At 42.5% G+C, this 13503-nt stretch overlaps 1 long non-coding RNA gene across 2 annotated transcripts; it reads left to right on the top strand.

The window, feature by feature from the left end:
- The first annotated feature begins 440 nt into the window (after positions 1 to 440).
- Positions 441 to 12672, top strand: LOC127986862 (uncharacterized). Of its 2 annotated transcripts, none has more exons than XR_008160985.1 (3): positions 441 to 2114; positions 8460 to 8998; positions 12547 to 12672. It is a non-coding gene; the product is annotated as an uncharacterized LOC127986862 (long non-coding RNA). The 2 variants fall into 2 exon arrangements; XR_008160984.1 differs by lacking the exon at positions 12547 to 12672 and adding an exon at positions 11129 to 11254.
- The last annotated feature ends 831 nt before the right edge of the window (positions 12673 to 13503 follow it).

The raw sequence follows: 13503 nt of genomic DNA, 5'->3' as shown, positions 1-13503 counted from the left end.
TCTTTCACGTGATTAAGGAACGAGTCAAAAGCCAGATAGACCCTAACTATGAACTTATCAATTCTCTTTCCGGCTTAGACTGCATTGGTTAAGTGTTATGGGTCTGTCACGTAACTAAGGAACGAGTCAAAAACCCGATAGACCCGAAAAATGAACTAATCAATACTCTTTCAGGCTCATACTGCATTGGTTAAGTTTATTGGTCTGTCACATGACTAAGGAACGAGTCAAAATACCGATAGACCCGAACTATGAACTAATCAATACTCTTTCAGGCTCATACTGCATTGGTTAAGCGTATAGGTCTGTCACGTGATTAAGGAACGAGTCAAAAGCCCGATAGACCCGAACTATCAACTAATCAATACTCTTTCAGGCTCATACTGCATTCGTTAAGTGTTTGGGTCTTTCACGTGATCAAGGAACGAGTCAAAAGCCAGATAGACCCTAACTATGAACTAATCAATACTCTTTCCGGCTCAGACTGCATTGGTTAAGTGTTATGGGTCTGTCACGTAACTAAGGAACGAGTCAAAAGCCAGATAGACCCTAACTATGAACTTATCAATTCTCTTTCCGGCTCAGACTCTATTGGTTAAGTGTTATGGGTCTGTCACGTAACTACGGAACGAGTCAAAAACCCGATAGACCCGAACTATGAACTAATCAATACTCTTTCAGGCTCATACTGCATTGGTTAAGCTTATAGGTCTGTCACATGACGAAGGAACGAGTCAAAAGCCCGATAGACCCGAACTATGAACTAATCAATACTCTTTCAGGCTCATACTGCATTTGTTAAGCGTATGGGTCTTTCACGTGATTAAGGAACGAGTCAAAAGCCAGATAGACCCTGACTATGAACTAATCAATACTCTTTCCGGCTCAGACTGCATTGGTTAAGTGTTATGGGTCTGTCACGTAACTAAGGAACGAGTCAAAAACCCGATAGACCCGTACTATGAACTAATCAATAATCTTTCAGGCTCATACTGCATTGGTTAAGCTTATGGGTCTGTCACATGACTAAGGAACGAGTCAAAAGCCCAATAGACCCGAACTATGAACTAATCAATACTCTTTCAGGCTCATACTGCATAGGTTTATCGTATGGGGCTGTCACGTGATTAAGGAACGAGTCAAAAAACCCGATAGACCCGAACAATGAACTAATCAATACTCTTTCAGGCTCATACTGCATTGGTTAAGCGTATGGGTCTGTCACGTGACTAAGGAACGAGTCAAAAGCCCGATAGACCCGAACTATGAACTAATCAATACTCTTTCCGGCTCAGACTGCATTGGTTATGCGTATGGGTCTGTCACATGTTTAAGGAACGATTCAAAAACCTGATAGACCCGAACTATGAGCTAATCCATTCTATTTCCGGCTCAGACTGCATAGGTTTAGCGTATGGGGCTGTCACGTGATTAAGCAACGACTCAAAAACCCGATAGACCCGAGCTATGAACTAATCAATACTCTTTCCGGCTCAGACTGCATTGGTTAAGTGTTATGGGTCTGTCACGTAACTAAGGAACGAGTCAAAAACCCGATAGACCCGAACTATGAACTAATCAATAATCTTTCAGGCTCATACTGCATTGGTTAAGCTTATGGGTCTGTCACATGACTAAGGAACGAGTCAAAAGCCCAATAGACCCGAACTATGAACTAATCAATACTCTTTCAGGCTCCTACTGCATTGGTTAAGCGTATGGGTCTGTCACGTGACTAAGGAACAGGTCAAAAGCCCGATAGACCCGAACTATGAACTAATCAATACTCTTTCCGGCTCAGACTGCATTGGTTAAGTGTTATTGGTCTGTCACGTAACTAAGGAACGAGTCAACAACCCGATAGACCCGAACTATGGACTAATCAATACTCTTTCAGGCTCATACTGCATTGGTTAAGCTTATTGGTCTGTCACATGACTAAGGATTGAGTCAAAATACCGATAGACCCGAACTATGAACTAATCAATACTCTTTCAGGCTCATACTGCATTGGTTAAGCGTATGGGTCTGTCACGTGATTAAGGAACGAGTCAAAAGCCCGATAGACCCGAATTATGAACTAATCCTTTCAATTTCCAGCTCAGACTGCACAGGTTTAGCGTATGGAGCTTTCACGTGATTAAGGAACGAGTCAAAAACCCGATAGACCCGAACTATGAACTAATCAATACTCTTTCAGTCTCATACTGCATTGGTTAAGCGTATGGGTCTTTCATGTGATCAAGGAACGAGTCAAAAGCCAGAAAGACCGTAACTATGAACTAATCAATACTCTTTCCGGCTCAGACTGCATTGGTTAAGTGTTATGGGTCTGTCACGTAACTAAGGAACGAGTCAAAAACCCGATAGACCCGAACTATGAACTAATCAATAATCTTTCAGGCTCATACTGCATTGGTTAAGCTTATGGGTCTGTCACATGACTACGGAACGAGTCAAAAGCCCAATAGACCCGAACTATGAACTAATCAATACTCTTTCAGGCTCATACTGCATAGGTTTATCGTATGGGGCTGTCACGTGATTAAGGAACGAGTCAAAAAACCCGATAGACCCGAACAATGAACTAATCAATACTCTTTCCGGCTCAGACTGCATTGGTTAAGCGTATGGGTCTGTCACGTAACTAAGGAACGTGTCAAAAACCCGACAGACCTGAACTATGAACTAATCAATTCTCTCTTCAGCTCAGACTGCATTGGTTATGCATATGGCTCTGTCACGTGACTAAGGAACGAGTCAAAAACCTGATAGACCCGAACTATGAACTAATCAATGCTCTTTCCAGCTCAGACTGCATAACTAATCAATACTCTTTCAGGCTCATACTGCATTGGTTAAGCATATGGGTCTGTCACTTGATTAAGGAAAGAGTCAAAAGCCCGATAGACCCGAACTATGAACTAATCAATGCTCTTTCCAGCTCAGACTGCATAGGTTTAGCGTATGGGGCTGTCACGTGAATAAGAAACGAGTCAAAAACCCGATAGACCCGAAACTATGAACTAATCAATACTCTTACCGGCTCAGACTGCATTGGTTAAGTGTTATGGGTCTGTCACGTAACTAAGGAACGAGTCAAAAACCCGACAGACCTGAACTATGAACTAATCAATACTCTTTTAGGCTCCTACTGCATTGGTTAAGCGTATGGGTCTGTCACGTGACTAAGGAACGAGTCAAAAGCCCAATAGACCCGAACTATGAACTAATCAATACTCTTTCCGGCTCAGACTGCATTGGTTAAGTGTTATGGGTCTGTCACGTAACTAAGGAACGAGTCAACAACCCGATAGACCCGAACTATGAACTAATCAATACTCTTTCAGGCTCATACTGCATTGGTTAAGCTTATTGGTCTGTCACATGACTAAGGAACGAGTCAAAATACTGATAGACCCGTACTATGAACTAATCAATACTGTTTCAGGCTCAAACTGCATTGGTTAAGCGAATGGGTCTGTCACGTGATTAAGGAACGAGTCAAAAGCCAGATAGACCCTAACTATGAACTAATCAATACTCTTTCCGGCTCAGACTGCATTGGTTTAGTGTTATGGGTCTGTCACGTAACTAAGGAACGAGTCAAAAGCCAGATAGACCCTAACTATGAACTTATCAATTCTCTTTCCGTCTCAGACTCTATTGGTTAAGTGTTATGGGTCTGTCACGTGATTAAGGAACGAGTCAAAAGCCCGATAGACCCGAACTATGAACTAATCAATACTCTTTCAGGCTCATACTGCATTCGTTAAGCGTATGGGTCTTTCACGTGATCAAGGAACGAGTCAAAAGCCAGGTAGACCCTAACTATGAACTAATCAATACTCTTTCCGGCTCAGACTGCATTGGTTTAGTGTTATGGGTCTGTCACGTAACTAAGGAACGAGTCAAAAGCCAGATAGACCCTAACTATGAACTTATCAATTCTCTTTCCAGCTCAGACTGTATTGGTTAAGTGTTATGGGTCTGTCACGTAACTAAGGAACGAGTCAAAAACCAGATAGACCCGAACTATGAACTAATCAATACTCTTTCAGGCTCATACTGCATTGGTTAAGCGTATGGGTCTTTCACGTGATTAAGGAACGAGTCAAAAGCCCAACAGACCCGAACTATGAACTAATCAATACTCTTTCAGGCTCAGACTGCATTGGTTTAGTGTTATGGGTCTGTCACGTAACTAAGGAACGAGTCAAAAGCCAGATAGACCCTAACTATGAACTTATCAATTCTCTTTCCGTCTCAGACTCTATTGGTTAAGTGTTATGGGTCTGTCACGTGATTAAGGAACGAGTCAAAAGCCCGATAGACCCGAACTATGAACTAATCAATACTCTTTCAGGCTCATACTGCATTGGTTAAGCTTATGGGCCTGTCACATGACTAAGGAACGAGTCAAAAGCCCGATAGACCCGAACTATGAACTAATCAATACTCTTTCAGGCTCATACTGCATTGGTTAAGCATATGGGTCTGTCACTTGATTAAGGAAAGAGTCAAAAGCCCGATAGACCCGAACTATGAACTAATCAATGCTTCTTACCGGCTCAAACTGCATTGGTTAAGTGTTATGGGTCTGTCACGTAACTAAGGAACGAGTCAAAAACCCGATAGACCCGAACTATGAACTAATCAATTCTCTTTCAGGCTCATACTGCATTGGTTAAGCTTATTGGTCTGTCACATGACTAAGGAACGAGTCAAAATACCGATAGACCCGAACTATGAACTAATCAATACTCTTTCAGGCTCAAACTGCATTGGTTAAGCGTATGGGTCTGTCAAGTGATTAAGGAACGAGTCAAAAGCCCGATAAACCCGAACTATGAACTAATCAATTCTCTTTCCGGCTCAGACTGTATTGGTTAAGCGTATGGTTCTGCCACGTGACTAAGCAAAGGGTCCAAAAAACGATAGACCCTTACTATGAACTTATCAATTCTCTTTCCGGCTCAGACTGCATAGGTTTAGCGTATGGGGCTGTCACGTGAATAAGAAACTAGTCAAAAACCCGATAGACCCGAACTATGAACTTATCAATACTCTTACCGGCTCAGACTGCATTGGTTAAGTGTTATGGGTCTGTCACGTAACTAAGGAACGAGTCAAAAACCCGACAGACCTGAACTATGAACTAAACAATACTCTTTCAGGCTCCTACTGCATTGGTTAAGCGTATGGGTCTGTCACGTGACTAAGGAACGAGTCAAAAGCCCGATAGACCCGAACTATGAACTAATCAATACTCTTTCCGGCTCAGACTGCATTGGTTAAGTGTTATGGGTCTGTCACGTAACTAAGGAACGAGTCAAAAACCCGATAGACCCGAACTATGAACTAATCAATACTCTTTCAGGCTCATACTGCATTGGTTAAGCTTATTGGTCTGTCACATGACTAAGGAACGAGTCAAAATACCGATAGACCCGAACTATGAACTAATAAATACTCTTTCAGGCTCAAACTGCATTGGTTAAGCGTATGGGTCTGTCACGTGATTAAGGAACGAGTCAAAAGCCCGATAAACCCGAACTATGAACTAATCAATTCTCTTTCCGGCTCAGACTGTATTGGTTAAGCGTATGGTTCTGCCACGTGACTAAGCAAAGAGTCCAAAAAACGATAGACCCTAACTATGAACCAATCCATTCTCTTTCCGGCTCAGACTGCATAGGTTTAGCATATGGGGCTGTCACGTAACTAAGGAACGTGTCAAGAACCCGACAGACCTGAACTATGAACTAATCAATACTCTTTCAGGCTCCTACTGCATTGGTTAAGCGTATGGGTCTGTCACGTGACTAAGGAACGAGTCAAAAGCCCGATAGACCCGAACTATGAACTAATCAATTCTCTCTTCAGCTCAGACTGCATTGGTTATGCATATGGCTCTGTCACGTGACTAAGGAACGAGTCAAAAACCTGATAGTCCCGAACTATGAACTAATCAATACTCTTTTAGGCTCATTCTGCATTGGTTAAGCGTATGGGTCTGTCACGTGACAAAGGAATGAGTCAAAAGCCCGATAGACCCGAACTATGAACTAATCAATACTCTTTCAGGCTCATACTGCATTGGTTAAGCATATTGGTCTGTCACAGGACTAAGGAACGAGTCAAAATACCGATAGACCCGAACTATGAACTAATCAATACTCTTTCAGGCTCAAATTGCATTGGTTAAGCGTATGGGTCTGTCACGTGATTAAGGAACGAGTCAAAAGCCCGATAAACCCGAACTATTAACTAATCAATTCTCTTTCCGGCTCAGACTGTATTGGTTAAGCGTATGGTTCTGCCACGTGACTAAGCAAAGAGTCCAAAAAACGATAGACCCTAACTATGAACCAATCCATTCTCTTTCCGGCTCAGGCTGCATAGGTTTAGCATATGGGGCTGTCACGTAACTAAGGAACGTGTCAAGAACCCGACAGACCTGAACTATGAACTAATCAATACTCTTTCAGGCTCCTACTGCATTGGTTAAGCGTATGGGTCTGTCACGTGACTAAGGAACGAGTCAAAAGCCCGATAGACCCGAGCTATGAACTAATCAATACTCTTTCCGGCTCAGACTGCATTGGTTATGCGTATGGGTCTGTCACATGTTTAAGGAACAATTCAAAAACCTGATAGACCCGAACTATGAGCTAATCCATTCTATTTCCGGCTCAGACTGCATAGGTTTAGCGTATGGGGCTGTCACGTGATTAAGGAACGAGTCAAAAGCCTGATAGACCCTAACTATGAACTAATCAATTCTCTCTTCAGCTCAGACTGCATTGGTTATGCATATGGCTCTGTCACGTGACTAAGGAACGATTCAAAAACCTGATAGTCCCGAACTATGAACTAATCAATACTCTTTCAGGCTCATTCTGCATTGGTTAAGCGTATGGGTCTGTCACGTGACAAAGGAATGAGTCAAAAGCCCGATAGACCCGAACTATGAACTAATCAATACTCTTTCAGGCTCATACTGCATTGGTTAAGCATATGGGTCTGTCACGTGATTAAGGAAAGAGTCAAAAGCCCAATAGACCGGAACTATGAACTAATCAATGCTCTTTCCAGCTCAGACTGCATAACTAATCAATACTCTTTCAGGCTCATACTGCATTGGTTAAGCATATGGGTCTGTCACTTGATTAAGGAAAGAGTCAAAAGCCCGATAGACCCGAACTATGAACTAATCAATGCTCTTTCCAGCTCAGACTGCATAGGTTTAGCGTATGGGGCTGTCACGTGAATAAGAAATGAGTCAAAAACCCGATAGACCCGAACTTTGAACTAATCAATACTCTTTCAGGCTCCTACTGCATTGGTTAAGCGTATGGGTCTGTCACATGACTAAGGAACGAGTCAAAATACCGATAGACCCGAACTATGAACTAATCAATACTCTTTCAGGCTCATACTGCATTGGTTAAGCGTATGGGTCTGTCACGTGATTAAGGAACGAGTCAAAAGCACGATAGACCCGAACTATGAACTAATCAATACTCTTTCAGGCTCCTACTGCATTGGTTAAGCGTATGGGTCTGTCACGTGACTAAGGAACGAGTCAAAAGCCCGATAGACCCGAACTATGAACTAATCAATTCTCTCTTCAGCTCAGACTGCATTGGTTATGCATATGGCTCTGTCACGTGACTAAGGAACGAGTCAAAAACCTGATAGTCCCGAACTATGAACTAATCAATACTCTTTTAGGCTCATTCTGCATTGGTTAAGCGTATGGGTCTGTCACGTGACAAAGGAATGAGTCAAAAGCCCGATAGACCCGAACTATGAACTAATCAATACTCTTTCAGGCTCATACTGCATTGGTTAAGCATATTGGTCTGTCACAGGACTAAGGAACGAGTCAAAATACCGATAGACCCGAACTATGAACTAATCAATACTCTTTCAGGCTCAAATTGCATTGGTTAAGCGTATGGGTCTGTCACGTGATTAAGGAACGAGTCAAAAGCCCGATAAACCCGAACTATTAACTAATCAATTCTCTTTCCGGCTCAGACTGTATTGGTTAAGCGTATGGTTCTGCCACGTGACTAAGCAAAGAGTCCAAAAAACGATAGACCCTAACTATGAACCAATCCATTCTCTTTCCGGCTCAGGCTGCATAGGTTTAGCATATGGGGCTGTCACGTAACTAAGGAACGTGTCAAGAACCCGACAGACCTGAACTATGAACTAATCAATACTCTTTCAGGCTCCTACTGCATTGGTTAAGCGTATGGGTCTGTCACGTGACTAAGGAACGAGTCAAAAGCCCGATAGACCCGAGCTATGAACTAATCAATACTCTTTCCGGCTCAGACTGCATTGGTTATGCGTATGGGTCTGTCACATGTTTAAGGAACAATTCAAAAACCTGATAGACCCGAACTATGAGCTAATCCATTCTATTTCCGGCTCAGACTGCATAGGTTTAGCGTATGGGGCTGTCACGTGATTAAGGAACGAGTCAAAAGCCTGATAGACCCTAACTATGAACTAATCAATTCTCTCTTCAGCTCAGACTGCATTGGTTATGCATATGGCTCTGTCACGTGACTAAGGAACGAGTCAAAAACCTGATAGTCCCGAACTATGAACTAATCAATACTCTTTCAGGCTCATTCTGCATTGGTTAAGCGTATGGGTCTGTCACGTGACAAAGGAATGAGTCAAAAGCCCGATAGACCCGAACTATGAACTAATCAATACTCTTTCAGGCTCATACTGCATTGGTTAAGCATATGGGTCTGTCACGTGATTAAGGAAAGAGTCAAAAGCCCAATAGACCGGAACTATGAACTAATCAATGCTCTTTCCAGCTCAGACTGCATAACTAATCAATACTCTTTCAGGCTCATACTGCATTGGTTAAGCATATGGGTCTGTCACTTGATTAAGGAAAGAGTCAAAAGCCCGATAGACCCGAACTATGAACTAATCAATGCTCTTTCCAGCTCAGACTGCATAGGTTTAGCGTATGGGGCTGTCACGTGAATAAGAAATGAGTCAAAAACCCGATAGACCCGAACTTTGAACTAATCAATACTCTTTCAGGCTCCTACTGCATTGGTTAAGCGTATGGGTCTGTCACATGACTAAGGAACGAGTCAAAATACCGATAGACCCGAACTATGAACTAATCAATACTCTTTCAGGCTCATACTGCATTGGTTAAGCGTATGGGTCTGTCACGTGATTAAGGAACGAGTCAAAAGCACGATAGACCCGAACTATGAACTAATCAATACTCTTTCAGGCTCAGACTGCATTGGTTAAGTGTTATGGGTCTGTCACGTAACTAAGGAACGAGTCAAAAGCCAGATAGACCCTTACTATGAACTTATCAATTCTCTTTCCGGCTCAGACTGTATTGGTTAAGTGTTATGGGTCTGTCACATAACTAAGAAACGAGTCAAAAACCCGATAGACCCGAACTATGAACTAATCAATGCTCTTTCAGGCTCATACTGCATTGGTTAAGCTTATGGGTCTGTCACATGACTAAGGAACGAGTCAAAAGCCCAATACACCCGAACTATGAACTAATCAATACTCTTTCAGGCTCAGACTGCATTGGTATAGTGTTATGGGTCTGTCACGTGAATAAGAAATGAGTCAAAAACCCGATAGACCCGAACTTTGAACTAATCAATACTCTTTCAGGCTCCTACTGCATTGGTTAAGCGTATGGGTCTGTCACATGACTAAGGAACGAGTCAAAATACCGATAGACCCGAACTATGAACTAATCAATACTCTTTCAGGCTCATACTGCATTGGTTAAGCGTATGGGTCTGTCACGTGATTAAGGAACGAGTCAAAAGCACGATAGACCCGAACTATGAACTAATCAATACTCTTTCAGGCTCAGACTGCATTGGTTAAGTGTTATGGGTCTGTCACGTAACTAAGGAACGAGTCAAAAGCCAGATAGACCCTTACTATGAACTTATCAATTCTCTTTCCGGCTCAGACTGTATTGGTTAAGTGTTATGGGTCTGTCACATAACTAAGAAACGAGTCAAAAACCCGATAGACCCGAACTATGAACTAATCAATGCTCTTTCAGGCTCATACTGCATTGGTTAAGCTTATGGGTCTGTCACATGACTAAGGAACGAGTCAAAAGCCCAATACACCCGAACTATGAACTAATCAATACTCTTTCAGGCTCAGACTGCATTGGTTTAGTGTTATGGGTCTGTCACGTGACTAAGGAACGAGTCAAAAGCCAGATAGACCCTAACTATTAACTTATCAATTCTCTTTCTGTCTCAGACTCTATTGGTTAAGTGTTATGGGTCTGTCACGTGATTAAGGAACGAGTCAAAAGCCCGATAGACCCGAACTATGAACTAATCAATACTCTTTCAGGCTCATACTGCATTGGTTAAGCTTATGGGCCTGTCACATGACTAAGGAACGAGTCAAAAGCCCGATAGACCCGAACTATGAACTAATCAATACTCTTTCAGGCTCATACTGCATTGGTTAAGCGTATGGGTCTTTCACGTGATTAAGGAACGAATCAAAAGCCAGATAGACCCTAACTATGAACTTATCAATACTCTTACCGGCTCAAACTGCATTGGTTAAGTGTTATGGGTCTGTCACGTAACTAAGGAACGAGTCAAAAACCCGATAGACCCGAACTATGAACTAATCAATACTCTTTCAGGCTCATACTGCATTGGTTAAGCATATGGGTCTGTCACTTGATTAAGGAAAGAGTCAAAAGCCCGATAGACCCGAACTATGAACTAATCAATGCTCTTTCCAGCTCAGACTGCATTGGTTAAGTGTTATGGGTCTGTCACGTAACTAAGGAACGAGTCAACAACCCGATAGACCCGAACTATGAACTAATCAATTCTCTTTCAGGCTCATACTGCATTGGTTAAGCTTATTGGTCTGTCACATGACTAAGGAACGAGTCAAAAGCCCGATAAACCCGAACTATGAACTAATCAATTCTCTTTCCGGCTCAGACTGTATTGGTTAAGCGTATGGTTCTGCCACGTGACTAAGCAAAGGGTCCAAAAAACGATAGACCCTTACTATGAACTTATCAATTCTCTTTCCGGCTCAGACTGCATAGGTTTAGCGTATGGGGCTGTCACGTGAATAAGAAACGAGTCAAAAACCCGATAGACCCGAACTATGAACTAATCAATACTCTTACCGGCTCAGACTGCATTGGTTAAGTGTTATGGGTCTGTCACGTAACTAAGGAACGAGTCAAAAACCCGACAGACCTGAACTATGAACTAAACAATACTTTTTCAGGCTCCTACTGCATTGGTTAAGCGTATGGGTCTGTCACGTGACTAAGGAACGAGTCAAAAGCCCGATAGACCCGAACTATGAACTAATCAATACTCTTTCCGGCTCAGACTGCATTGGTTAAGTGTTATGGGTCTGTCACGTAACTAAGGAACGAGTCAAAAACCCGATAGACCCGAACTATGAACTAATCAATACTCTTTCAGGCTCATACTGCATTGGTTAAGCTTATTGGTCTGTCACATGACTAAGGAACGAGTCAAAATACCGATAGACCCGAACTATGAACTAATCAATACTCTTTCAGGCTCAAACTGCATTGGTTAAGCGTATGGGTCTGTCACGTGATTAAGGAACGAGTCAAAAGCCCGATAAACCCGAACTATGAACTAATCAATTCTCTTTCCGGCTCAGACTGTATTGGTTAAGCGTATGGTTCTGCCACGTGACTAAGCAAAGAGTCCAAAAAACGATAGACCCTAACTATGAACCAATCCATTCTCTTTCCGGCTCAGACTGCATAGGTTTAGCATATGGGGCTGTCACGTAACTAAGGAACGTGTCAAGAACCCGACAGACCTGAACTATGAACTAATCAATACTCTTTCAGGCTCATACTGCATTGGTTAAGCGTATGGGTCTTTCACGTGATTAAGGAACGAATCAAAAGCCAGATAGACCCTAACTATGAACTTATCAATACTCTTACCGGCTCAAACTGCATTGGTTAAGTGTTATGGGTCTGTCACGTAACTAAGGAACGAGTCAAAAACCCGATAGACCCGAACTATGAACTAATCAATACTCTTTCAGGCTCATACTGCATTGGTTAAGCATATGGGTCTGTCACTTGATTAAGGAAAGAGTCAAAAGCCCGATAGACCCGAACTATGAACTAATCAATGCTCTTTCCAGCTCAGACTGCATTGGTTAAGTGTTATGGGTCTGTCACGTAACTAAGGAACGAGTCAACAACCCGATAGACCCGAACTATGAACTAATCAATTCTCTTTCAGGCTCATACTGCATTGGTTAAGCTTATTGGTCTGTCACATGACTAAGGAACGAGTCAAAAGCCCGATAAACCCGAACTATGAACTAATCAATTCTCTTTCCGGCTCAGACTGTATTGGTTAAGCGTATGGTTCTGCCACGTGACTAAGCAAAGGGTCCAAAAAACGATAGACCCTTACTATGAACTTATCAATTCTCTTTCCGGCTCAGACTGCATAGGTTTAGCGTATGGGGCTGTCACGTGAATAAGAAACGAGTCAAAAACCCGATAGACCCGAACTATGAACTAATCAATACTCTTACCGGCTCAGACTGCATTGGTTAAGTGTTATGGGTCTGTCACGTAACTAAGGAACGAGTCAAAAACCCGACAGACCTGAACTATGAACTAAACAATACTTTTTCAGGCTCCTACTGCATTGGTTAAGCGTATGGGTCTGTCACGTGACTAAGGAACGAGTCAAAAGCCCGATAGACCCGAACTATGAACTAATCAATACTCTTTCCGGCTCAGACTGCATTGGTTAAGTGTTATGGGTCTGTCACGTAACTAAGGAACGAGTCAAAAACCCGATAGACCCGAACTATGAACTAATCAATACTCTTTCAGGCTCATACTGCATTGGTTAAGCTTATTGGTCTGTCACATGACTAAGGAACGAGTCAAAATACCGATAGACCCGAACTATGAACTAATCAATACTCTTTCAGGCTCAAACTGCATTGGTTAAGCGTATGGGTCTGTCACGTGATTAAGGAACGAGTCAAAAGCCCGATAAACCCGAACTATGAACTAATCAATTCTCTTTCCGGCTCAGACTGTATTGGTTAAGCGTATGGTTCTGCCACGTGACTAAGCAAAGAGTCCAAAAAACGATAGACCCTAACTATGAACCAATCCATTCTCTTTCCGGCTCAGACTGCATAGGTTTAGCATATGGGGCTGTCACGTAACTAAGGAACGTGTCAAGAACCCGACAGACCTGAACTATGAACTAATCAATACTCTTTCAGGCTCCTACTGCATTGGTTAAGCGTATGGGTCTGTCACGTGACTAAGGAACGAGTCAAAAGCCCGATAGACCCGAACTATGAACTAATCAATTCTCTCTTCAGCTCAGACTGCATTGGTTATGCATATGGCTCTGTCACGTGACTAAGGAACGAGTCAAAAAC

Source organism: Carassius gibelio, chromosome B22 (genome assembly GCF_023724105.1).
Source record: "Carassius gibelio isolate Cgi1373 ecotype wild population from Czech Republic chromosome B22, carGib1.2-hapl.c, whole genome shotgun sequence".
In the NCBI taxonomy this organism is placed as follows: domain Eukaryota; kingdom Metazoa; phylum Chordata; class Actinopteri; order Cypriniformes; family Cyprinidae; genus Carassius; species Carassius gibelio.
Note: the sequence above shows the minus strand (reverse complement) of the source record. Positions and strands in the feature narration are given on the sequence as shown.